The 24,331-nt window shown below is 48.0% G+C and overlaps 1 protein-coding gene across 1 annotated transcript in view; it reads right to left on the bottom strand.

Moving 5' to 3' along the window:
• The window catches only part of IL6ST (interleukin 6 cytokine family signal transducer), a 41,338-nt gene extending 25,169 nt beyond the window's left edge, over positions 1–16,169 (bottom strand). Inside the window, exon 1 of the mRNA XM_029074257.2 lies at positions 16,064–16,169. The gene's annotated coding sequence lies outside the window, so the exon portion shown is untranslated. The remainder of the gene's footprint in view (positions 1–16,063) is intronic.
• Positions 16,170–24,331: the final 8,162 nt, after the last annotated feature.

The raw sequence follows: 24,331 nt of genomic DNA, 5'->3' as shown, positions 1-24,331 counted from the left end.
GCTACAAAGGTATGCCCCACTAATCCTGTCACCTAGCTGGAAAACAGACCCTTGGATGAACCTGAGACAGATCATGGGCGTAGAGACAGAGAGCAGGGAAGGAAGAAGGGATAGGGAGAGCGTTCCGGGTCTAGACCTAACGGTTATCCCGCTGAATCGCGATCCGTCTTATCCGCCAACCTGCTTGGAGAACCCAAACCCTTTTGGTTCCACCCAACAGTCATTTAGCTCAAAGACACGAGTCTCTAGACTGTAAATTCCTTGTGGACGTGTCTACTAATTCTACCAGTTTGTTCACTGTGCCCCAATCTCAACTCTCCCCAAGATCCCTTCCCCATGTCCTCCCTCCCGCTCCAAATATGCCAGCCACCTTCAAAGCTTTAAGGTCACATTTCCTCCCAGAGGCCTTTCCCAATTAAGCCCTCCTTTCCCCTCTAACTCCCTCCTGCCTCCATACACTTGGATCAATAATCTTGGGGCATTTGGGATTCATCCCACATCACTTACATACGTATCTGTAAATTGATGTCTCCCCCTCTAAACCGCAAGCTTCTTGTGATCGGAGAACATGCCTACCAACTCTATATTGTATTCTCCCAAATGCTTAGTACGGTGCTCTGCACACAGAAGGTGCTCAATAAATAACACTGATTGATTGTTTCTCAAAGGCAGCTGCCAGAAATTTTCCACGTGACCAGACCAAGCTGAGAGAGACAGTGAAATGGAGGCTTTTTCAGTCATACTGTGACTACTTCACAAAGCTTAAGTGAGACCTCAGCAATTTTCTTTGACCTCAGTGGTCTAAATGCTTAATTTCAGTTAAGAAAAAAATTAAATTATGGTATTTAATCGCTTACTATGTGCCAAGCACTGTTCTAAGTGCTGGGATAGATACAACGTAATCAGGTTGGGCAAATCCCTGTCCCACATGGGGCTCACAGTCTCAATCCCCATTTTACAGATGAGGTAACTGAAGCACAGAGAAGTTAAGTGACTTGCTCAAGGCCACACAGCCAACACGGGGAGGAGACAGGATTAGAACCCTCGACCTCTGACTCTCAAGCCCGTGCTCTTGCCATTAGGTCAGAGCAACAGAAGGGAAGTGAGCAGGTGATGGGTAAATAAGGGTGGACACAAAGATAAGTTCATTCAGTTGTACATTCAATTTTTATTATGACTGTCTTCTGTAAAGAGACTATGAGCTTGTTGAGGGCAGGAAATGTGTCTTATATTATACTCTCACTCCAGTGCTCTGTACACAGCAAGCACTCAATAAATATGACTGATGAGTATAAATAGGGAGTGTGTCTATTTTATACCTTCTAGGGACAATGCATGACACCCAGTGGGCATTTAATGATTAATAACCCCACCTTCACCATTCATTCATTCAATGGTATTTATTGAGCGCTTACTATGTGCAGAGGACTGTACTAAGCACTTGGAATATACAATTCGGCAACAGATAGAGACAATCCCTGCCCAATGACGGGCTTACAGTCTAAACGGGGGAGACAGACGGACAAAAGCAAGACGACATGATCACGATAACCACTTGTCTGCTGTGTGACTTTGGGCAAATCCCTTCACTTCTCTGTGCCTCAGTTACCTCATCTGTAAAATGGGGATTAAAACTCTGAACCTGACGTGGGACAGGGACTGTATCTAACTTGATCTGCTTGTATCTCCCCGGTGCCTGGCGTATAGCAACCGAATAAATACCAGAGTTATTAGTTAATACCATTTCCACTACACTATAATCCATTCACAGGATTTTTGGATTATCACCAGCTGACTAATGATGAGCTGGTTACTTCGACTGGAATAAGGAAGGGAACTACATTGAAGGTAGTTCCCTTCTCCCCACCTCTAGACTGTGAGCTCATTGTGGGCAGGGACTCTCTCTATTGCAGTATTGTACATTCCCAAGTGCTCAATAAAGTGCTCTACACAGAGTAAGCGCTCAATAAATACAACTGAATGAAGGTTAATACTCTGGCAATGTTTATGAAATGTCATCTCTCCACCAGTGACAGGAAATTAATTTACCAGTGCATTTGGTGAAACCTGTTCTCCATAGTGTGTCCACCTTAGATTTTAAGACAGATAGAAGATGAATAACACTTAAGTATTCCCTATAGGCAGCAGCGGCGTGGGAGAGAGTCGAGGGCAGAGACTCTAGTTGACTATGCGGAAGGAGGCAATGGTAAACCACTTCCGGATTTTTACCAAGAAAACTCTATGGATTCACTCCCAGAACGACTGCAGATGGAGGTGGGCCTTCTGGGAACGATGTGGAGACGACTGGAAAGCATAAGACAAGACAAAGAGTTAAGTAGTTACCTAAGCATGTGGGCATAAAAGGATTAGTGTTCAATGAATACTGTTAATTGATTATCCTAACCCTTCTCCTCAAAAGTTGTAGCCCAAAGCCTCTGTCTGGCATTGCCTGAATTCCTACATCTTCCTTTTGAAACAAAAGAAGAGAATCTTCTCCAGACCATGGTTGTCAGAATCTATCTTCTTCTTATGGTGTTTTTAAAGCCAGTTTATCAAAGCACTAAATGTACTAAATGCTTGGGAGAGTACAATATAACAAAGTCGGCAGACATGTTAAGTGCTTACGACGCGACACTACTTAGACTGTAAGCACACTGTGGGAAGGGAATGTGTCTGTTTATTGTTGTATTGTACTCTCCCAAGCACTTAGTACACAGTATAGCACACAGAAAGCACTCAATGAATATGACTGACTGAATGAATAATAATGATGATGGCATTTGTTAAGCGCTTACTATGTGCCAAGCACTGTTCTAAGCACTGGGGGGTGGGGGATACAAGGTAATCAGGTCGTCCCACATGGGGCTCACAGTCTTAATCCCCATTTTACAGATGAGGTAATTGAGGCACAGAGAAGATAAGTGACTTGCCCAAAGTCACACAGCTGATAAGTGGCAGAGTTGGGACTAGAACCCACGTCCTCTGACTCCCAAGTCTGTGCTCTTTCCACTGAGCCACGTTGCTTCTCGTTCTAGGGCTGTTCTAAGTGCCGGGGTGGATACAAGTTAATCAGATCAAACAGAATCCCTGTCCCACAACGGGGCTCACAGTCTGAGGGAGAAGAGGCACCGAATCCCCATTATACAGATGAGGAAACTGAGGCACAAAAATGACTTTCCCAGGGTCTCCTTTCAAATATCCTGCTTAAACACTCTTCTTCCTGGAGTACATTCCCCACATGAATTTATGAGCGAACCCTGCCCAAAACACTATCTAGAAAGTGAGGTAAGAAGTACAATTTCAACACAATGCAACTAACGTTCTCCTGGGACTCAAAGCCCTCCCCTGCCGCTTAGTTTCCCTTCACAGAGCAGGTTTTGGTCTAAACTGGAAAGTTACTGCTCTAGGCTGTGGTCAACAAAACCTCAGGCAATGCCCAAAGGCAGGAGGAATTATGCACTCTTCCCCATCGAGTCAAAACGCTTCCCATTTCCCCAGGGAAATTCTACATGCACATTTAAAAGGGAAAGAGAGAGGAGTAAGCACACCAGGAAAGTCAAGTTAAGCATCATAAACACAAAGACCAGCAGACCAATACACAAAGAGGAAGAGAAAAAACAGAAAAAAAGGTTAGTAGTTTTATCAACATGCTTCTTTTAGACATTAGCTAAACATCATGAAAAGTAACTTCGAGAACTGAATCAATTTCCTTTTGACTCTTAAGTTTCTGTTTCAACAAAGAGTACATTTCCAGGGGCACAAGTAGTTTCATATTTGAAAATTGATTGCCCTTTACCTAAATGACAAAAAGTTTCAACCTGGGGGGCAAGACTTCGAGAGTTCTGCCAAACAATTCTAACTAAAGGGGCCACCTGGAACTTAGGAAGGGGTTTATAGAAAGCGGGGACCGTTCAGTAAGCTCACTGTGGGCAGAGAACATGCCTACGAACTCTCATATCGTACTCTCCCAAGCGCTTGGTATAGTGCTCTGCACACAGTAAACGCTCAATAAACACAACTGATTGATTGAAGTCTCAGTCTGGAGTCTGAGTTGGAATAGGGTGACACCCACAGAATCAAGAAGTGAATCAATGGGCCAAATCCCACACCATCACAACACATGGGGTACTAACTAAACGAGACTTGAAGGATGCACATCCAATAACCCCTATTTTCTACCTTCAACACCCTTCTTGAGGATCTGTTTTCTCCCCGCTCAATTTCTATGGTAAATGCCTAAGGCTCACCGTCATCCCTCTTGTAGCCAGACTACTGGGTGAGCTATTTATAATTATACAACTGAACGGAGAACATAGCCAGAATTCACCATTCGAGCTGGAAACCTCTGTCCGGAGCAGTGACATAGTGTTTGTCATACGAGACGGACTGAGTCATAGTTCAAGGCTGACATTCAGTTTTTCTGAAATTCCACTTTCTCCAAAATGCCTTTCCTGATTCTCAGCATCCAAAGTTCACTGGGGCTAGAGGAGCAGGGTGTGCAGACTGGGCTGAAGGAGATTAATGGAGCAAACTGATTGAGTACTTTAGAGCCACTGGTGAGGAGTTTTGTTTGATGCGGAGGTGACTGGAGGTTCTTGAGGAGTGGGCAGACTTGAACATTTCTGTTGATAAACGACTGGTGCAGCAGAGTCAAGACGGAATGGAGTGGGGAGAGACGGGAGGCTGGGAGGGCTGCAGAGCGCAGATGCGGTAGTCACGGTGGATTTTATGTTGCCTATATTTTTAAGTTCATACAATTTCCTCCTAATTCTCTTCCACAATCCATGTGACTTTACAGAAGTTTGTATATGAGTTTCTAGAAAGAATCAGTTCCCATTTTGGGGCTAGGACTGGACATTCTGTGAGGTATCAGTTGTGCCCCGTCACAGAGGGTTTGCGTTTTGAGGCGGCTACTCCTTCTGTTACACTTCAGTGGCATTTACTGCGTGCTTACTGTTTGCAGGATACTGTGCTTAGTTGCCTAGAGTTGGTGGACATGTTCCCTGCCCACACATGGGCTGAATTTTTAAAAGCTGCAAATTAATAATAAAACTTTTTAAGATACCCCACACATTAAAAATGATAGACTATGAGGGAATTATATGGGTGAGCACAATTCCGTTTCTTGTAAATACAGTGATGGCTAGCAGAGATCTCGATCCAAGGATAGAGAGGAAAAGAATACAGGACAGGAGAAAAGGGACACAAAGGAATGATTTTTCTCTTTCAAGAACAACAGTAACAGCCAGGCGCCACTACTTCCTGGCAGCCTGACCCCATGGTCTGTGCTAAAAGGCTGTTTTTCAGGGTTTCTGCCATGGGGTGGGCCTAAAATCCTGCAAATCCCAGAGAGCAGCCAGAAGATGGGTCAGGAACAGAGCTGCCCTGAGCAGGGACCCAGAATTGGACGGGCCTGTAATAAGACAGTGAACAAGTTAAATGGAAACCCTGGTTTTAACTGATCGGAAAGAGGGGGGAAACTAAATCCAAGTGGGAGAGGCCTGCAAGATGCCCGGTTCAGTTCTCAGAAACAATGTCTCCTTAAAAGAATACTAAGATCTTTTTCAAAAGGGGATTCTTAAAACTATCTGACGTGGCAACATCAATTAAATGACGCAAAAAAAAAATGAAGGATATAAGATTGACGGTTAAATATCTGCAATGTAGAGAAAAAAGTTACTGTTTCCATCCCCTCTACCCATCTTTGATGACACTTACTCCCTGCCTTAGAAGCCTGCAGCTCAACTGCCGGAAATTAATATTTTTTTTTTTTAACTCACGTTCAGCCTGGCATCAAATCGTATCACAACACTTGTTTGGCTCCTCCCTCCCTTTTTACCCAGAGGATCACCACGCTGCTTGAGCTCTCATTGTATGGTATCAGACTCCTTACCTGTCTCCCCGCCTCCAGTCTTCACTATTCTGTGGCCAAGATCATCTATTCACAACCGACTTCCAAAAAAACCTCAGCTGGCTACCCATTTCCCTCATGACACAGATACTCTTGACCACTGGTTTCAAGTCTCTCCAGCAGAGAGCTCTGCTTTACTCATCTGCCCTCTGCACCTGCTGCTGCTATTCAGCCTGCCCTCTATGCTCCTCAGAAGAATCTGTCAATTCTCACCTGTGATCTATTTTTTCTTCCCCCTCCTCCTTCCATGCACTTCCATGGATGGCCTTTCTGAAATCCTTCCCTCCTTCCCCCTTCCAGGAGGAATTCCCTGATTATTAGCCTCCTACCGCTATCTTGCCATATGCGGACTCAGTGATATATCTATGTGTTCCACTAAAGACCTTATTCTATGTAAATATGTTTGTTTGCTCCTTCCATGAGGACACGGGACATGTCTACCAACTCTGTTGTTTTGTACATTCCCAGGCAGTGCAGTAAGCACTCAAATGCCATTGATTAATTCTAGTGCATTCTCCCAAGTCCTCAGCAGCGTTTTGCATTCAGTAGATGCTTAATGTTAGGCTGATCGAGTGGCATTTATATGCTTTTCAATCTCATATAAGGCCGTTGAAATGTCCACGAGGAAACTCAATGAGTTATGGCCAGTTTTTATTGCTAAGCATCCATTTAAAACGTGGTCTACCTCCTCCTCGCCCCTTTAAATCTCATTTAAGTGACCATCATCCTCCTCGCCCCAAAAGCCCCATGGCCTCGGCATCATTTTCCACTGTCTTTAAACATTCACGCTACCTCCAATTCCTTTAAGAAATAAAACAGTGATGATGATGTTGGTATTTGTTAAGCGCTTACTATGTGCAGAGCACTGTTCTAAGCGCTGGGGTAGACACAGGGGAATCAGGTATCAGGTTGTCCCACTTGGGGCTCACAGTCTAAATCTCCATTTTACAGAGGAGGGAAGTGAGGCACAGAGAAGCGAAGTGACTTGCCCGCAGTCACACAGCTGACAAGTGGAAGATATGGGATTCGAACCCATGACCTCTGACTCCAAAGCCCGTGCTCTTTCCACTGAGCCACACTGCTTCTCTACTAGTGGCATTTGTTAAGTGCTTATTATGTTGCCAGACACTTTACCAAGTGCTGGGGTGGATTCACACAAAGACTGGACACCAGTCCCTGTTCCACGTGGGGCTCAGTCTTAAACCCCCATTTTACAGATGAGGGAACCGAGGCACAGAGAAGTTAAGTGACTTGCCCAAGGTCACCCAGCAGACAATTGGCAGAGTTGGGATCAGAACCCAGGTCCTTCCTTTATCCACTAGTCCACACTGCTTCCTTTCCTCCACAGTATCTCCTGGATCTCTGAACTTTCCTTTTCAACTCAGGAGCAGCCAATCGAGGCGCAGGCTCTGAATCAGAATACTGAATCTCCGGCAGGGCCACACTAGCCAGAAGTCAGGCCACCTAAAGCCGTCTCACCGCCATTCCTGACACGGTGCAGATGTCACACGTGATGTCATGCTGTCACCAGCCAGAATGACAGCAGAGATGGAAAGGAGGCTTGCCCGCTCTCGGTGTGCACCACATCCCCAGCCAGACGACCTTTTGCATGGCTGGAGAATCCAACCTCCACCAAGTGGCATTTCTGGGCATGCTTCTCCTCTCTCCCTCTCCATGCCGTGCCCCACAGCTCGCTCTAACGACAAAGTGGTTTAAAGATGGGAAGCCTGGGGTGGACAGGGAATGCGTCTATTGTATTGTACTCTCCCAAGCACTTAGTACAGTGCACCGCACATAGTAAGTGCTCAATAAATACGATTGCCTGACTGAGGAAAAGGCTGTGGCGGGGGAGTTTTCTCATTCCTTCTAGCACCCTAAGGGGGGAAAACACCCCTCTAATCTCCCATTTCACCTAATCCACAACTCCCTCAGACACCACACCCATTTCCTCATCCACCCCCACACACATACTGAGACCATCAATTCAATGACCTCCTCCAGCCAAGGATCTACAAGATTCCCCCCTGAGGCACTGAGATGAATCGCTACAGCTGGTGGGAAGGGTGGTGATTAGCACCTACTTGTATCAATCATCCCTTCTTCCCCCACCATGCTCCCATCCCCCCATGAGTGGTTTAACTCATCTCTGGGGCTGTGCAGGTCCCTCTCCTGTTGCCCTCCTCACCCCCAATTTAAGCCAGTATCCCCTCAAAGGATGAATCTAGCACCAGTGATTTAGGGGTGGGCAGCACCTTCATAGTGCCCCAAGCAGTTGGCCATGTTGGTAGAATAAAGGTGGGGTGCGAGGTGGGGCAGGGAGACCGTGCTGTGAAGCCCCATGGCCCCTGAGCTGAAGTCCCGCGTCTACCCAGCCCTTTTCCTCACTCTCTACCTCAAATCAGTGGTATTACTGTGTGCTGAGCACTGCACTAAGCACCTGGGAGAATACAATATGACACATTCCCTGGCCACAAGAACTTCTCCCCCACATCTCTCCACGCCTCAAAACCTCCAGCGACCTCTTGCTTCCATAAAATCTGCATTCATCATCTGCTCCTCCGACACCAATCATCTGGACAGTCGGGACTGCACAGCTCGTCCTCCAAGACGGTTTTCATCTACTTTCCAACTCATCTGCAGAATACCCGTCTCCTCAGAAGACGCATGGCCTGATGGAAAAAGCACGGGCCCAGGAGCCAAAGGACCTGAGTTCTAATAGCAGCTCATCCACTTGCCTGTTGTGTGACCTCAGGAAAGTCATTTCACTTTTTGATGCTTTTAGTTCCTTACCCAGTAAAATAAGGATCCAATTACCTGTTCTCTGTCCTACTTACGGGACTCAGCTTCTGGGTCCAGCCTGATTAACGTCTACCTACCCAAATGGTCAGTACAGTGCTTGGCATATAGTAAGCACTTAATACTACAGTCACCATAGCTTGAAATATACACACACTTCGTTGCTTTTATATATACCCCCATCTTACATCTTGAAAAGTCAACTTTGCAAGACAGGTCATTTTAAGCCTTAACCACCCATCTTTGAGAACGCAGTCTTAAGACTTCACTGGGTCCTGTGACCTTGAAGGTCACTCCAACCCTCTTCCCAGCCAAAATGACCCCCCCAGCCACTTGTTAGGAAGTGCCCCAAGAACCTGCTTCTCTCTCCCCGCTCCCCAACGCTTTGTACAGCTCCGGGCACATAGAAAGCACTTAACAGATAGCATCATCATCATCATCCTTGCACCCTTGGATTTTCTGTCAAGGTTAAAGTGTGGTTTGTGGAGGTGCTAGTCCCTCAAATTACATACCTTAAATGACTGCCACAATACCTGCCCTTCAAATTTGAACACTTAACGGCACAGGAAGCTTTGAGTGATCTGACGGCCACTCTTGCTACTCGAGGACCGGTTTTAGGGAACTGAGACAGCCCTTCCTCTCCATGCCATCCTACAGCAGAATTAGTCTTCTCATGAAAATAATTCTCACACAGCCCCTAGAGGTATCTAATCTTTCAATTAAAATAAATCAATAGATCATCAAGCAATGCAGTTTAGTTTCTAAGGCACCAATACAGTATAAGACCTAAATAACCCTTAGCATTCAGCCTAGAGGGTACCAAAACAGCAGGCTATTTGAGCAACAGTCTAAAAGCAATCCAATATCAAATGCCCCACCCTAAGCCCATCTCCCAAGCCCCTCTTACTGCATCACAATGTTCCAGAAGAATTCTTCTGAGTTATGGAAGTCCTCCAGGGAATCCCACCCAATTTAGCAAAAAAGTCTCTCTCTCTCTCTCTCTCCACCCACACCCCTTCTGGACTCAAATGAAGAATACTCTTCCTTATAGCTCCAGGAGTTTCCCTTTCATTCGGCCCCACCTCCTTTTCTCCCACTTCTCCTTCTGTTATTGGCTTTATTTCAGGTGGTGCTATCAGATAACTAATGAGATTTCCCTTTGAGAGGGTGCAGCAATGAATGATTTCTGGTCCCCCCCCCCCCCCCGTGTGGGGTAGTCAACCCTGACCATCACCTGAATCCCATGAACATTTTTTCCTGTCTCTGAGTCCTCCATTTATTGTATGAAGACATTTTATGTGGGGTTCCAGAGTCAGAGCTAGTTACTGCTAACTGACCCTGATGAAGGCGAGTTGTACAGTCCCAACATGGAATGTCATGGATCTGGATGTGAAAGTCTGAAGATGGGAGAATCAGTGTGGCCTACTTGATAAAGCACGGGCCTGGGAGTCAGAGGGCCTGGACTGTCTCTAACCTGAGTAGCTTCTATCCACCCCAGTGCACAGTACAGTGCCTGATACTTAGTAACTGCTAACAAATACTATAAGAAGAAGGAGAAAATCTCTCATTAAATGGGAACTCCTCACTCCTGGGGCTGAGCTATCCAACTGGCTATTGGCATGCCTGACAAATATATACTTATTTATATTAATAATAATAATGTTGGTATTTGTTAAGTGCTTACTATGTGCAGAGCACTGTTCTAAGCGCTGGGGTAGACACAGGGGTATTAGCTTGTCCCACGTGGGGCTCACAGTCTTAATCCCCATTTTACAGATGAGGTAACTGAGGCCCAGAGAAGTTAAGTGAGTTGCCCACAGTCACACAGCTGACAAGTGGCAGAGCCGGGATTCGAACCCGTGACCTCTGCTTCCAAAGCCCGTGCTCTTTCCACTGAGCCACGCTGCTTCTCCATCTCCATCTCTTACCATCTCTCTCCCCTCTAAACTGTAATCTCACTGTGCACGGGGAACACGTCTCCAAATCTGCTGTATTGGACTCTACCAATCCTTAGTAGAAGGCTCTACATGCAATAGTACAATGCTCTGCAAGCAATAAAGCACTCAGTAAATACCCCTGATTACCCATCTGTTACGGCTGGGGTTAGGGCTCGTTGCTGAATGTTCAACTAGGTAGGGCAGCTCATTCTGAGCAGACACTTATCAGCCACACGGGCAAGGAGGCAGAACCACCAAGAGTTTCAGTTCCTTCTCAGAACAGCTACCCGTGAGACAGATTCCACAAGTATCTAAGTAGGAAAATGATGATGGGCTCTGACTTAGACTTTGCTGTCATATTCAATACATCAGCTTTTAACTATGGCAGTTGTCATCCTCAAATATGAGGGGTAGAGATTAATTCCTGGGGCTTTCTTTCTAGAAAAAACAAGGTCTGTTTCACTTCTAAGTCTGAAACTGGATGTGAGACTGAATAGGTGTCTGTCGGGACAGCGTGACTTTTTACAAAACCTCCTTCTTCCATTTACTCAGGAATTTAATCTCCTATTATGACTAGATTTTTTTCATCTTCCTCATTGCGGGAGGTGAGGGAATTCAGTCCCTTAAATTTCTGCACAGAAGAGACTCACCCATGCCTACATTTCTACCTACTGGTCCTTTCTTCACAACCATTGGTGAATTTTAAAAGAAAACATAACTTCTACAGGATAATTCTAGGAAGAGAGCAGGGGCTATGGCAAATGATCACTTAGCTGCAGTCGGCAGGATCCCTCGCTGATGCCCAGATTTTTGTTTACCTTTTTTTTTTCTGACTTTGCTTTTAATGAATGTATCTGATCTGTGCCTGCCCATCCCCATTTATATTAGTATGTAAACTCACAGGAAGGAAGTGCCCCCGACTTTTATTGCTAGCTCTTAACTACCTAACACACTACTCTGATGTGGGACTGGGACTGTGTCTTATCTGAGTCTATCTGCCACAGTGCTTGGCATATAGTACACTCTTAGCAAATGCCAAAAGATGATGAAGATGACAGCAAGGAGGAATGTGGGAGCAGACAGATTCTAGTTTCACTGGGCAGTGCTGAGAAGCAGCATGGCCTAGTGGAAAGAGACCGGGCCTGGAAGTTAGAGGAACTGGGTTTAATTCTAGCTCTGCCACATGCCTGCAGTGTGATCACGAGCAATCAGTTACCTCATCTGTAAGATGGGGATTCAATACCACTTCTCCCTCCTACATAGATTGTGAGCACGGTGTGGGACAGGGACTGTGTTGAAACTGATCATCTTTTTTTTAAAAAACGTATTTAATACTAATAAAAATGATGGTAAATGATGCCAAGCACTGTTTAAAGCGCTGGGGAAGATACAAATTTATCAGGTTGGACCCAGTCCCTGTCCCACATGGGCTCACAGTCTTAATCCTCATTTTACAGAGGAGGTGAGGCACAGAGAAGTAAAGTGACTTGTCCAAGGTAACACAGCCTACACGTGGCAGAGCCGAGGTTAGTGTCCAGGTCCTTCTAACTCCCAGGCCCGTGCCCTAACCACTAAGCCACGCTGCTTCTCTTGTACCTTCCCCAGCCCTTAGAACAGTGCTTGACATATAGTAAATGCATAGCAAAGACCACAATTATCATCTTGGAAAGTGGAGGTGGAAGCCTATAAGAAGCCACAAAGCAGTTCAGTAAACCAAGCTATAACTTTTCTGGGGTCCAGAACAGTCAGTTCTAATCTATGACTCAAATCACATCCTGCCCAGGTACTCCCTGCTCCTGTGGGAAAGGGAGGGAATCCGAGAGACTGCACAGTTATTTCTATCTTCCCCAGTGGTTAAGACCCCACTTCATTTCCAAATCTCTGGGGAGCCAAGACCTAAAGTGGTTTGGGGATAATTCTGAGTGTCATCAAAGGTGTCTGTCACTCTCCGTTTTGGAGAGAAACGCTGGAATCATCCTGGATTCTCCTGTCTCCTTAACTCACTCACTCTTTTAAGGGTGGTCCCGCTCTGGCTAATGTTTCCTTGGGGAGGCAAGTCACACTGGCTGTGAGCTTTTGACATTAAGTTAATCAATGGTATTCCACTGTGAAGAACATTATTATGGAATTATGGGCTTGGGCAAGTCCAGTAAACACAGTCCTTGCCCTTAAGGCGTTTACAATCTAGTGATGTAAGGCTGTGCAAATATCAGAGAGTTCAGAAGGCATTCGGCCTGGGGAGAGAAAAAAAAGGCACTGAATTTAGATTCCAGGGAATTTTTATTTGGGAGGGTTTTAGTATGCTCCTGCTTGAAAACCAATTAAGTGAATTATGTTTTACGGTCCGTTCCAGCCATTGACTTCCAGGGAATTTGTGGGGGGGTGGCGGTGGTCTAAGGCGAGGTGTAATGATCACTTGGAGAAATTCAGAGACACATTCCTTGTGAAGGAATAATTTGGCATTCCTTTAAATGGAAGCACATCTACCACTAGTCACAAGGAGTCTGACTTAGCTGAATAAACACTTTTATGGATTTAACACCAGATCTTGATTACCAGATATTTTAACCCTCCCAAAATCAGTGATGATGGTATTTGTTAAGCGCTTACTATGTGCCAAGCACTGTTCTAAGCACAGGGGTGCTTAGATACATGGTAATCAGATCGTCTCACACGGGGCTCAGTCTTAATCCTCACTTTACAGATGAGGGGGTAACTGAGGCACAGAGAAGTGGCTTGCCCAAGGTCAGGCAGCAGATGAGTGGAGGAGATGGAATTAGAACCCACATCCTGACTCCCAAACCCGTGCTCTTGCCACTAAGTCTCGACGGTAATCGATGAGTGCTTACAGTGTGCAGAGCACTGTACTAAGCACTTGGGAGGGTACAGCAGAATAACTAGAAACCATTTTTTGGAGTTTCTTACAATTTACTCTACACCAGCAATGAATTACCCATATCCCAAAAACTCTAACAGCGAAATACCGTACCACACACGCTCAACGACAAGAGTGGAAATCTGGAATCTTTCAAAGCATCAGATTGTTTGGCGGAAACTTGGAATCTTTCGAAACATCAGATTTTTGGGTGGAGATTTGGAATCTTTCAAGACATCAGATTTTTTTTTTTTCTCCCCAAGTGCACAAATGAATACCAAACACGGACATTTCGTTTCCAGCCGTCTCCCTAAATTCGGGATGGTGGCGACAGGATTGCAAAAGGCAGCTAAAAGGCCCATTACAGGATTATGGAGTCATGGCGGCTGGCTCCTTACCCTACTCTGAGTCAATACGCTTCAAATAGGATGCGTTCCAGCTTCAAATTTCACAGTCAGGAGCAAAGTCAATTGAACTTGTTTACAGGCATGACTCTGTGAAACAACCGCTGCTCCCTAATCCCACAATTTGTAGTGACACCGCGATGGTCCACTTGGTCCAGCGCTTAGAACAGTGCTTGGTGCATGGTAAGCGCTGAACAAATACCATCATCATCATTATTTTTTAAACGTTCAAAGCGACGAAAATAACAATAAAAAAGAGCATCGACAGAGATCAGACCCACCAAATTTTTTAACCCACCCCTCCCACCGGGGCTTCATTCGTTCATTCCATCGAATTTAATGAGCGCTTCCTGGGTGCAAAGCACTGTACTAAGCGCTTGGAAGGTACAATTTGACAACAGATAGAGCTGATCCCTGCCCAACCACAGGCTCACAGTCTAAAAGGGGGAGACAGACAGCAAAACGAAACAAGTAGTGGTATCAATACCATCAAAATAGATTTTAAAATCATAGATATAGATTCATCATTAATAAAATCGAATAATAAATAATATATACAAATACACACAAGTGCTGTGGCAGGGGAAGGGGGTCGAGCAGAGGGAAGGCCTCCTGGAGGAGGGGTGTTTTGGAATGGAAGAGCGCTTAGTAGAGTGCTCGCATCAAACCCATCAAAACAGATCAATAGACTCACAGACACATCCTCAATAAAATAGATAGAGGAATAAATCTATATAAATAATCAGCAGTGCTGTGGGGAGGGGAAGGGGGCGGAGCAGAGGGAAAGGGAGGGCTCAATCTGGGAAGGCCTCCTGGAAGAGGGGAGCTCTGGCATGGAAGAGCGCTTAGTACAGCGCTCCCACATCAAAACAAGTAGGCAGGCATCAATACCATCAAAAAGATCCATAGAATCATAGACACATCCTTAATGAAATAAAGAGAATCGTAGACATCCTTAATAAAAGAAAGAGAAGAATAAATCTACATAAATGAGCAGCAGTGCTGTCGGAAGGGGGTGGAGCAGAAGGAAAGGGGGGCTCAATCTGGGAAGGCCTCCTGGAGGAGGGGAGGTCTGGCATGGAAGAGCGCTTAGTACAGCGCTCCCCCATCAAAACGAGTAGGCAGGCATCAATACCCTCAAAACAGATCAAGAGAATCACAGACACATCCTTAATAAAATAAAGAGAGGACTAAATCTATATAAATGATCAGCAGTGCTGTGGGGAGGGGGTGGAGCAGAGGGAATGGGAGGGCTCAATCTGGGAAGGCCTCCTGGAGGGGAGGTTTGGCACGGAAGAGCGCTTAGTACAGCAAAACGAGTAGGCAGGCATTAATACCCTCAAAACAGATCAAGAGAATCATAAATAGCGACACATCCTTAATAAAATAAACAGAATAATAAATCTATATAAATGATCAGCAGTGCTGCGGGGAGGGGAAGGAGCAGAGGGAAAGGGAGGGCTCAATCTGGGAAGGCCTCCTGGAGGAGGTCTGGCATGGAAGAGCGCTTAGTACAGCGCTCCCCCATCAAAACGAGTAGGCAGGCATCAATACCCTCAAAACAGATCAAGAGAATCACAGACACATCCTTAATAAAATAAAGGGAGGCCTAAATCTATATAAATGATCAGCAGTGCTGCGGGGAGGGGAAGGAGCAGAGGGAAAGGGAGGGCTCAATCTGGGAAGGCCTCCTGGAGGAGGTCTGGCATGGAAGAGCGCTTAGTACAGCGCTCCCCCATCAAAACGAGTAGGCAGGCATCAATACCCTCAAAACAGATCAAGAGAATCACAGACACATCCTTAATAAAATAAAGGGAGGCCTAAATCTATATAAATGATCAGCAGTGCTGCGGGGAGGGGAAGGAGCAGAGGGAAAGGGAGGGCTCAATCTGGGAAGGCCTCCTGGAGGAGGTCTGGCACGGAAGAGCGCTTAGCCCAGCGCTCGGCGCCGCAGTAAGCGCTCCATCGTAGGCCTGAAGGAGGGGAGAGCGACGGGAGTGAAAAATGGGGTGGCCTCCCGTGGGTCGCGGGGGGGGGGGGGAGCGGGGAGGACGCCCCCGCGGCCATGACAGGAGAGGAGGAGCGGGGGGGGGGGGGGCGCGAGGGGCGGCGGGCGGGTCCCCGGCTGCCCCGTCCTCACCTGCGGGCTCCGCCAGCGACTCAGCGGCGGGATCCCGGCCGCCAGGCCCCGGCCCGCAGCCCACACATCGGCCCCGACGCCACCTCCCACCCGCCGCCGCCGCCACCGCGCCGCCCTCCCCTCCTCCTCCTCCTCCTCCTCCCTCTTCTCCTCCTCCTCCTTCGCCTCAGCCTCGCCCCGCCCCCCGCCGCCTCCCATTGGCCGCCGGGCCGGAGCCTCCCCGCGCCCATTGGCCGGCGCCGCCGGTGACGTCAGAGGGGCGGGACGCTTCCCGGAACGCCGTTCCTCAGGTCCCGGATTCTGTCGCCGGGCCGACGTTCCTCCCTCCCTCCCCCCCCCCCCCGGCGGAATGTTCCATTGCAGCGGGATAACGGGGGCCCGGAAGAAAGCCCTGGAAATCCCCCCCCTTCCCTTCAGGTGGTCTGATCCTGGAAGGACTGTCCTGGCCCTGGGGGCCCAGCAGAAATAATACTGTTGGTATTTGTTAAGCGCTTACTATGTGCCGAGCGCTGTTCTAAGCGCTGGAGTAGACACAAGGGAATCAGGTTGTCCCACGTGGGGCTCCCAGTTTTAATCCCCATTTTACAGATGGGGTCACTGAGGCACCGAGAAGTGAAGTGACTTGCCCACAGTCACACAGCTGACAAGTGGCCGAGCCGGGATTTGAACCCATGACCTCTGACTCCAAAGCCCGGGCTCTTTCCACTAAGCCACGCTGCTTCTCTCCCCTTGAACTCACAACACTGGTCTAAGCGCTGGGGGAGATGCGGGGTCATCGGGTGGTCCCGGGCTGGGGGGCTCACAGGCTTCATCATCATCATCATCATCATCATCATAATGTTGGCATTTGTTCATTCATTCATTCATTCATTCATTCATTCAGTAGTATTTATTGAGCGCTTACTATGTGCAGAGCACTGGACTAAGCGCTTGGAATGAACAAGTCGGCAACAGATCGAGACAGTCCCTGCCCTTTGACGGGCTCACGGTCTAATCGGGGGAGACGGACGGACGAGAACGATGGCGATAAATAGAGTCGAGGGGAAGAACATCTCGAAAACAATGGCAACTAAATAGAATCGAGGCGATGTCCGTCTCATTAACAAAATAAATAGGGTAATGGAAATATATACAGTGGAGAGGACGAGTACAGTGCTGAGGGGAAGGGAGAGGGGGAGGAGCAGAGGGAGATGGGGGGAAAAGAGGGTTAAGCTGCGGAGAGGTGAAGGAGAGGGAGCAGAGGGAGAAGGGGAGCTCAGACTGGGAAGGCCTCGCTTACTATGCAAAGAGCACTGGTCTAAGCGCTGGGGGAGATACAGGGTCATCAGGTTGTCCCACATGAGGCTCACAGTCTCACATCCCCATTTTCCAGATGAGGAAACTGAGGCCCAGAGAAGTGAAGTGACTTGCCCACAGTCACGCAGCTGACAAGGGGCAGAGCCAGAACTCATGACCTCTGACTCCCAAGACCGGGCTCTTGCCACTGAGCCACGCTGCTGTGGGGTCATCGGGTGGTCCCACGGGGGGCTCACCGGCTTCATCATCTTCATCATCATCATCATCATCATCATCATAATGTTGGTTTTTGTTAAGTGCTTACTATGTGCAGAGCACTGTTCTAAGCGCTGGGGGAGATCCAGGGGAATCGGGTGGTCCCACGGGGGGCTCACAGGCTTCATCATCATCATCATCATCATCATCATAATATTAACGTTGGTATTTGTTAAGCACCTACTATGTGCAGAGCACTGTTCTAAACGCTGGGGTAGATACAGGGTCATCAGATTGTCCCACATGAGGCTCACGGTTAATCCCCATTTTACAGATGAGGTCACTGAGGCACAGAGAAGTTAAGTGACTTGCCTTGGAGAAGCAGCGTGGCTCAGTGGAAAGAGCATGGTCTTTGGAGTCAGGGCTCATGAGTTCAAATCCCAGCTCTGCCACTTGTCGGCTGTGTGACTGTGGGCAAGTCACTTCACTTCTCTGTGCCTCAGTTCCCTCATCTGTAAAACGGGGATTAAGACTGTGAGCCCCACGTGGGACAACCTGATTCCCCTGTGTCTACCCCAGCGCTTAGAACAGTGCTCGGCACATAGTAAGCGCTTAACAAATACCAACATTATTATTATTATTATTATCATCATAATGTTGGTATTTGTTAAGCGCTTACTTTGTGCCGAGCACTGTTCTAAGCACTGGGGGAGATAAAGGGACATCAGGTCGTCCCACATAAGGCTCACAGTCTTCATCCCCATTTGACAGAGGAGGGAACTGAGGCCCAGAGAAGTGACTTGCCCACAGTCACCAAGCTGACAAGTAGAGGAGCCGGGATTTGAACCCATGACCTCTGATTCCAAAGCTCGGGCTCTCTCCACTGAGCCACGCTGCTTCTCTAATCATGTTGGTATTTGTTAAGCGCTTACTATGCGCAGAGCACTGTTCTAAGCGCTGGGGGAGATACAGGGTGATCAGGTCATCCCACGTGAGGCTCCCAGTCTTCATCCCCATTTGACAGATGAGAGAACTGCGGCCCAGAGAAGTGAAGTGACTTGCCCACAGTCACCCAGCTGACAAGTGGCGGAGCAGGGATTCGAACCCATGACCTCTGACTCCCAAGCGCGGGCTCTTTCCACTGAGCCACGCTGCTTCCAGGGATTCTGATCTGATCGATTGGCGATCGCCATTGTAGTCTTTGCTAAGCACTTACTATGTGCCAGATCGTCCTGTACTAAGGGATGGGGTAAGTGCAGGATAATCAGGTTCGTTCATTCGTTCATTCAGTAGTATTTATTGAGCACTTACTATGTGCAGAGCACTGTACTGAGCGCCTGGAATGTGCAATTCGGCCACAGAGACAATCCCTGCCCAAGGACGGGCTCACAATCTAATCAGGTACCAACCCAGTCCCTGACCCAACTGCAGCCCACAATGTCAGACGGCGGGACAGTTGGTATTTAACCCCCATTTTGGGCCAACTGCTCATTAGAGAAGCAGCGTGGCTCAGTGGCAAGAGCCCGGGCTTGGGAGTCAGAGTCATGGGTTTGACTCCCGGCTCCGCCACCTGTCTGCCGTGTGACTGTGGACGAGTCACTTCACTTCTCTGTGTCTCAGTTGCCTCATCTGAAAATGGGGATGAACTGTGAGCCTCACGAGGGACAACCTGATTACCCTGTAATAATAATGCTGATATTTGTTAAGCGCTTGCTATGTGCGGAGCACTGTTCTAAGCGCTGGGGGAGATACAGGGTCATCAGGTTGTCCCCCGTGGGGCTCACAGTTAATCCCCATTTTCCAGATGAGGGAACTGAGGCCCAGAGAAGTGAAGTGACTTGCCCACAGTCCCACAGCTGACAAGTGGCCGAGCCGGGATTCGAATCCATGACCTCTGACTTCCAAGTCCGGGCTCTTTCCACGGAGCCACGCTGCTTCTCTGTATCTACCCCAGCGCTTAGAACAGTGCTCTGCACATGGTAAGCGCTTAACAAATACAACATTATTATTATTATTATTAGGAGGGACGTATTTAACCCCCATTTGGGTTCAGTAGGAGGGACAGTAGGTATTTAACCCCCATTTTAGACTGTGAGCCCGTTGTTGGATAGGGATTGTTTCTATCCGATGCCTTCCAAGCGTTTAGTACAGTGCTCCGCACACAGAAAGTGCTCAATAAATACCACTGAATGGATGAATTTTATGGATGAGTCAACTAGGGCACAGAGAAGTTAAAGGACTAGCCCCAGGTCACACAGCAGGCAAGTGACAGCCGGGATGAGAACCCGACTGCTCCGATACCTGGGCCTGAGCTGTTTCCACTAAGCCCTCGATCCACCCCAGCGCTTAGGACAAAGTGCTTTTAGACTGTGAGCTTGTTGTGGTCGGGTCCCGACCCAGTCCCCGTCCCAGCTGCGGCCCGCAATTTCAGTAGGAGGGACAATAGGTATTTAACCCCCGTTTTAGACTGCGAGCCCGTTGTGGGGCAGGGATTGTCTCTGTCTGTTGCCGAATTGTACACGCCATTCATTCATTCATTAGTATTTATTGAGCGCTTACTAAGTGCTTGGAATGTACAAATCGGTAGCAGAGACAGTCCCTGCCCTTTGACGGGCTCACAGTCTAATCGGGGGAGACGGACAAGAACAATAGCAATAAATAGAATCGAGGGGATGAACATCTCATTAAAACAATAGCCAATAAATAGAATCAAGGCGATGTACGTCTCATTAACAAAATAAATAGGGTAATGAAAATATATACGGTGAGCGAGTACAGTGCTGAGGGGAGGGGAAGGGAGAGGGGGAGGACCAGAGGGAAAGGGGGGGAAAAGAGGGCTCCAGGTGCTTAGCACAGTGCTCTGCACACAGTAAGTGCTCAATAAATACCATCGAGTGAATAATGAATACCATAATTATCATCAGAATGTATCTACCAACTCTGTTGTACTGTCCCAAACAGTGCTCTGCATGTACTCAATAAATACCATTGATTCACTGATTTATTATTAGCGGGGGCCCCCCAGATGTCACCAGTGCATCTGTCTCGGGGCGAAAACCCCACTGAGCAGCCCTGAGCCGCGTAGCGTCCCAGCAGTAAAAGCCTACATGGGCCAACTCGGAAGTTGCCCTGGGTGTTCTAAAATGGAGTTTAAAGTACTTTGGCAGAGTACTTTAAACTCGCGCGACTCCAGAAAACCCATTCAATTTGACCCCGACACAACCCAGTGGTGACAGCAATACAGGAATACAATAATAATAGTAATAATGATAATGCTATGTGGCAAGCACTGTTCTAATAACTTAGGTTGGTTGCAGTCTCTGACCACACTCTCAGTCCCCACTTTACAGATGAGGTAACTGAAGTGAAGGGATTCGCCCACCATCACACGGCAGGCAAGTGGCGGAGCTGGGATTAGAATCCAGGTCCCTCTGACTCCCAGGCGCGGGCTCTATCCGCTAAGCCGCACCGCTCTGCTTCCTCCGCCTCCGCCTGCAGAGGAGTCCCCCTCATCAACCCCGCAAAAGCCGGGACCCTAATGGACCGCGCTTAGGGGGGCGGGAGGGGCATCAAAAGCGAGACTGCCTTGGCCCAGTCTGGATGCGTGGTCACCCCGAGAGCTATGTCGGATGGCCTGCTGCTTCTCTAAAACTTCCGCAAGCTCTTCGGATCCAGGATGACCCCAAAACAGACCCTGGCCCAGCTTCCCAGTAATAATAATAGTAATAATTATACTTGTTAAGCGCTTCCTGTGTGCCAAGCATCGTTCTGGGTGCTAGGGTAGGTACAAGTTAATCAGGTCGGAGGGAGGAGGTTTGAATCCCCATTTTACAGTTGAGGTAACTGAGGCTCGGATTAGTGACTTGGCCGAGGTCACAAAGCGGACGCATGGCAGAGCAGGGTTTGGAATCCGGGTCCTCTGATTCCCAGGCCTGTGCTCGTTCCATTAGGCCACCCTTCCTTGACTCCCCCTTTCCACTCTCCAAAGATGGGGCCAGACAATAATAATGTTGGTATCTGTTAAGCGCTTACTATGTGCAGAACACTGTTCTGAGCGCTGGGGAAGATACAGGGTAATCAGGTCGTCCCACGTGAGGCTCACAGTTAATCCTCATTTTACAGATGAGGTAACTGAGGCACAGAGAAGTTAAGTGACTTGCCCACAGTCACACAGCTGACAAGCGGCAGAGCGGGGATTCGAACCCGTGACCTCTGACTCCCAAGCCCGGGCTCTTTCCACTGAGCCATGCTGCTTCTCAGACAAGGCAGGTACATGGCCTAGTGGATAAAACACAGGCCTGGGAGTCAGAAGAACTTGGATTCTACTCTCACCTCCTCCGCTTGTCTGCTGAATGATCTTAGGCAAGTCGCTTCACTGCTCTGTGCCTCTGTTACCTCATCTGTAAAATGGGGATTGCAACTGTGAGCCCCACGTGGGACATAGACTGTGTCCAACCTGATTACCTTGTATCTCTCTCAGGATTTAGCACTTATCATTTATTAATAATGGTGGTACTTGTTAAGCGCTTACTATGTGCCGAGCACCGTTCTAAGCGCCGGGGGGATACAGGGTGATCAGGTTGTCCCACGTGAGGCTCACAGTTAATCCCCACTTTACAGATGAGGTAACTGAGGCACAGAGAAGTGAAGTGACCTGCCCACAGTCACACAGCTGACGAGTGGAAGAGCCGGGATTCGAACCCATGACCTCTGGCTCCGAAGCCCGGGCTCTTTCCACTGAGCCGCGCGGCTTCTCTAAGCACGTCAGCCCAGTTAGGCAGTAGGATGCTCAAAGTGGGAATGGAAGTTGGGTGTGGGGAGAGGAGAGTCCAGAAGTTGAGGGAAAGGAGGTCCTTACACAGCTGCAGGCGTTGATTTTCCTTTCCTTGGGAAGCAGCGTGGCTTAGTGGCTAGAATTTGGGCCCGGGAGTCAGAAGGTCATGGGTTTTAATTCCCGCTCCGCCAGTCGTCTGCCGTTATCAAACTGTTGGTGTTCACGGCGTCGGAAATATCATCACTGGTCACTTCACTTCTCCGCCTCGGAGAAAATGGAGACAAAGACCGTGAGCCCTATGTGGGAGAGGGACCGTGTTCGACCAGATTTGCTCGGCACCTAGTAAGCGCTTAACAGATACCATAATTATTACTACCGGTATTTGGGCGGCTCTCTACTTGGGCCACTGAAAGCCCCTTTCAGGGTGAAATTGCCCAAGTCGAAGGCAAAGTCTTGGCCCCGTGGCCCTGGCTGCTGCACAGAACAGAGAGCGGTACTTTTCCCGTAAAGGGTGAAGCAATAATGGTATTTCGCACTTCCCAGCTAAGCTTGTATCTTGCGGTGTCTTGCCCAGCTCTGTTCGAGACCGGGAGTCTTTCTCTGAGAGCTGATCACATTAGTTTACATTTTGACCGGCCTGAAATGTCTCCACCACCCTACCAAAATAATCATAATAACAACAGTAATAATGACAAATTGTCATTTCCCTCAGTGCTTACTATGTGTGAAGCACTGGGGTGGCTACGACTAAAGCAGATTGGACCCAGTCCCTGTCCTGCGTGGGTCTCTCGATCAAAGGGGCAGGGAGAACAGGCCCCTCACCTCCATTTCGTACAGGACGTGGAAACTGAGGCCCCGAGACGTTAAGTGACTTGCCCAAGGTCACACCGCAGCCAAGTAAACGCAGAGCTGAGATTAGATCCCAGGTTTCCTAACTCTCTGGCCTGCGGGCTTCTGCCACTGGGTCATGCTACTCCTCCACTAGTGGTGATGCTTCTGACACCCTGAACACCAATAGTTTGGAGAAATGAGTACCACGTCTACGGATTTTATTTCCCTGGGGTAGTAACATCGTTGATGTCCGAGGTCCAGTGTCCGGCGTGCAGTGTGGAAAGTAGAACCAAGAACCAGTTGTAGAGGCTGATATCGTGCCAAGGAAAATATTTACTTCCACAACCAATGCTGAATACCAAAATGTCACTTTTGTTTCTTTTATAGAAAGTGAGTGACCGCAGCTTTGAGGAAGCTCCCTTGACCGAACGTTGAAGAACATTAGAAGATAGCTCTTGCCAACAAGAACTTATAAAACCCCCTTTCATTTTTTTTAATGATATTTGTTAAGCGCTCATTATGTGCCAGCCACTCAACTAAGCACTGGGCTAGATAGGAGCTAATCAGGTTGGACACAGTCCATGTTCCACAAGGGGCTCACCGTCTTGATCCCCATTTTACAGATGATGATGATGGTATTTGTTAAGCGATAACTATGTGCCAAGCACCGTTCTATGAGGTTACGAGACACAGAGACGTGAAGTGACTTGCCCCGGGTCCCACAGCCGGCAAGGGCCAGGGTCGGCATTAGAACCCAGGTCCTTCTTTCATTCATTCATTCATTCAATAGTATTTATTCAGCGCTTACTCTGTACAGAGCACTGTACTAAGCGCTTGGAATGGACAAAGCGGTAACAGATAGAGACGGTCCCTGCCCTTTGACGGGTTTACAGTCTAATCGGGGGAGACGGACAGACAGGAACAATAGCATATAGTGGCCATCCACAGGAAAGGTCACATCAGGGCAGAAGATTGATGATTTTATCCCTGGACTAAAGTTGGCTTTTCCATTTTATACCTTGTGCTATAATAGAGGCCGTGTTGCGTCTCTGAATCTATTTCTAAGCGTTATCTTCTAGGAGAACTGAGTAAACACCACTGGCCCAAACTGTATATTCCCAGCCATTTTCACCTCCTCCGTTCTGCCTATTGACTCGCTCCCCCTCGCCCCA

The sequence above is a fragment of the Ornithorhynchus anatinus genome, chromosome 10, assembly GCF_004115215.2.
Source record: "Ornithorhynchus anatinus isolate Pmale09 chromosome 10, mOrnAna1.pri.v4, whole genome shotgun sequence".
Lineage (NCBI taxonomy): Eukaryota > Metazoa > Chordata > Mammalia > Monotremata > Ornithorhynchidae > Ornithorhynchus > Ornithorhynchus anatinus.
Note: the sequence above shows the minus strand (reverse complement) of the source record. Positions and strands in the feature narration are given on the sequence as shown.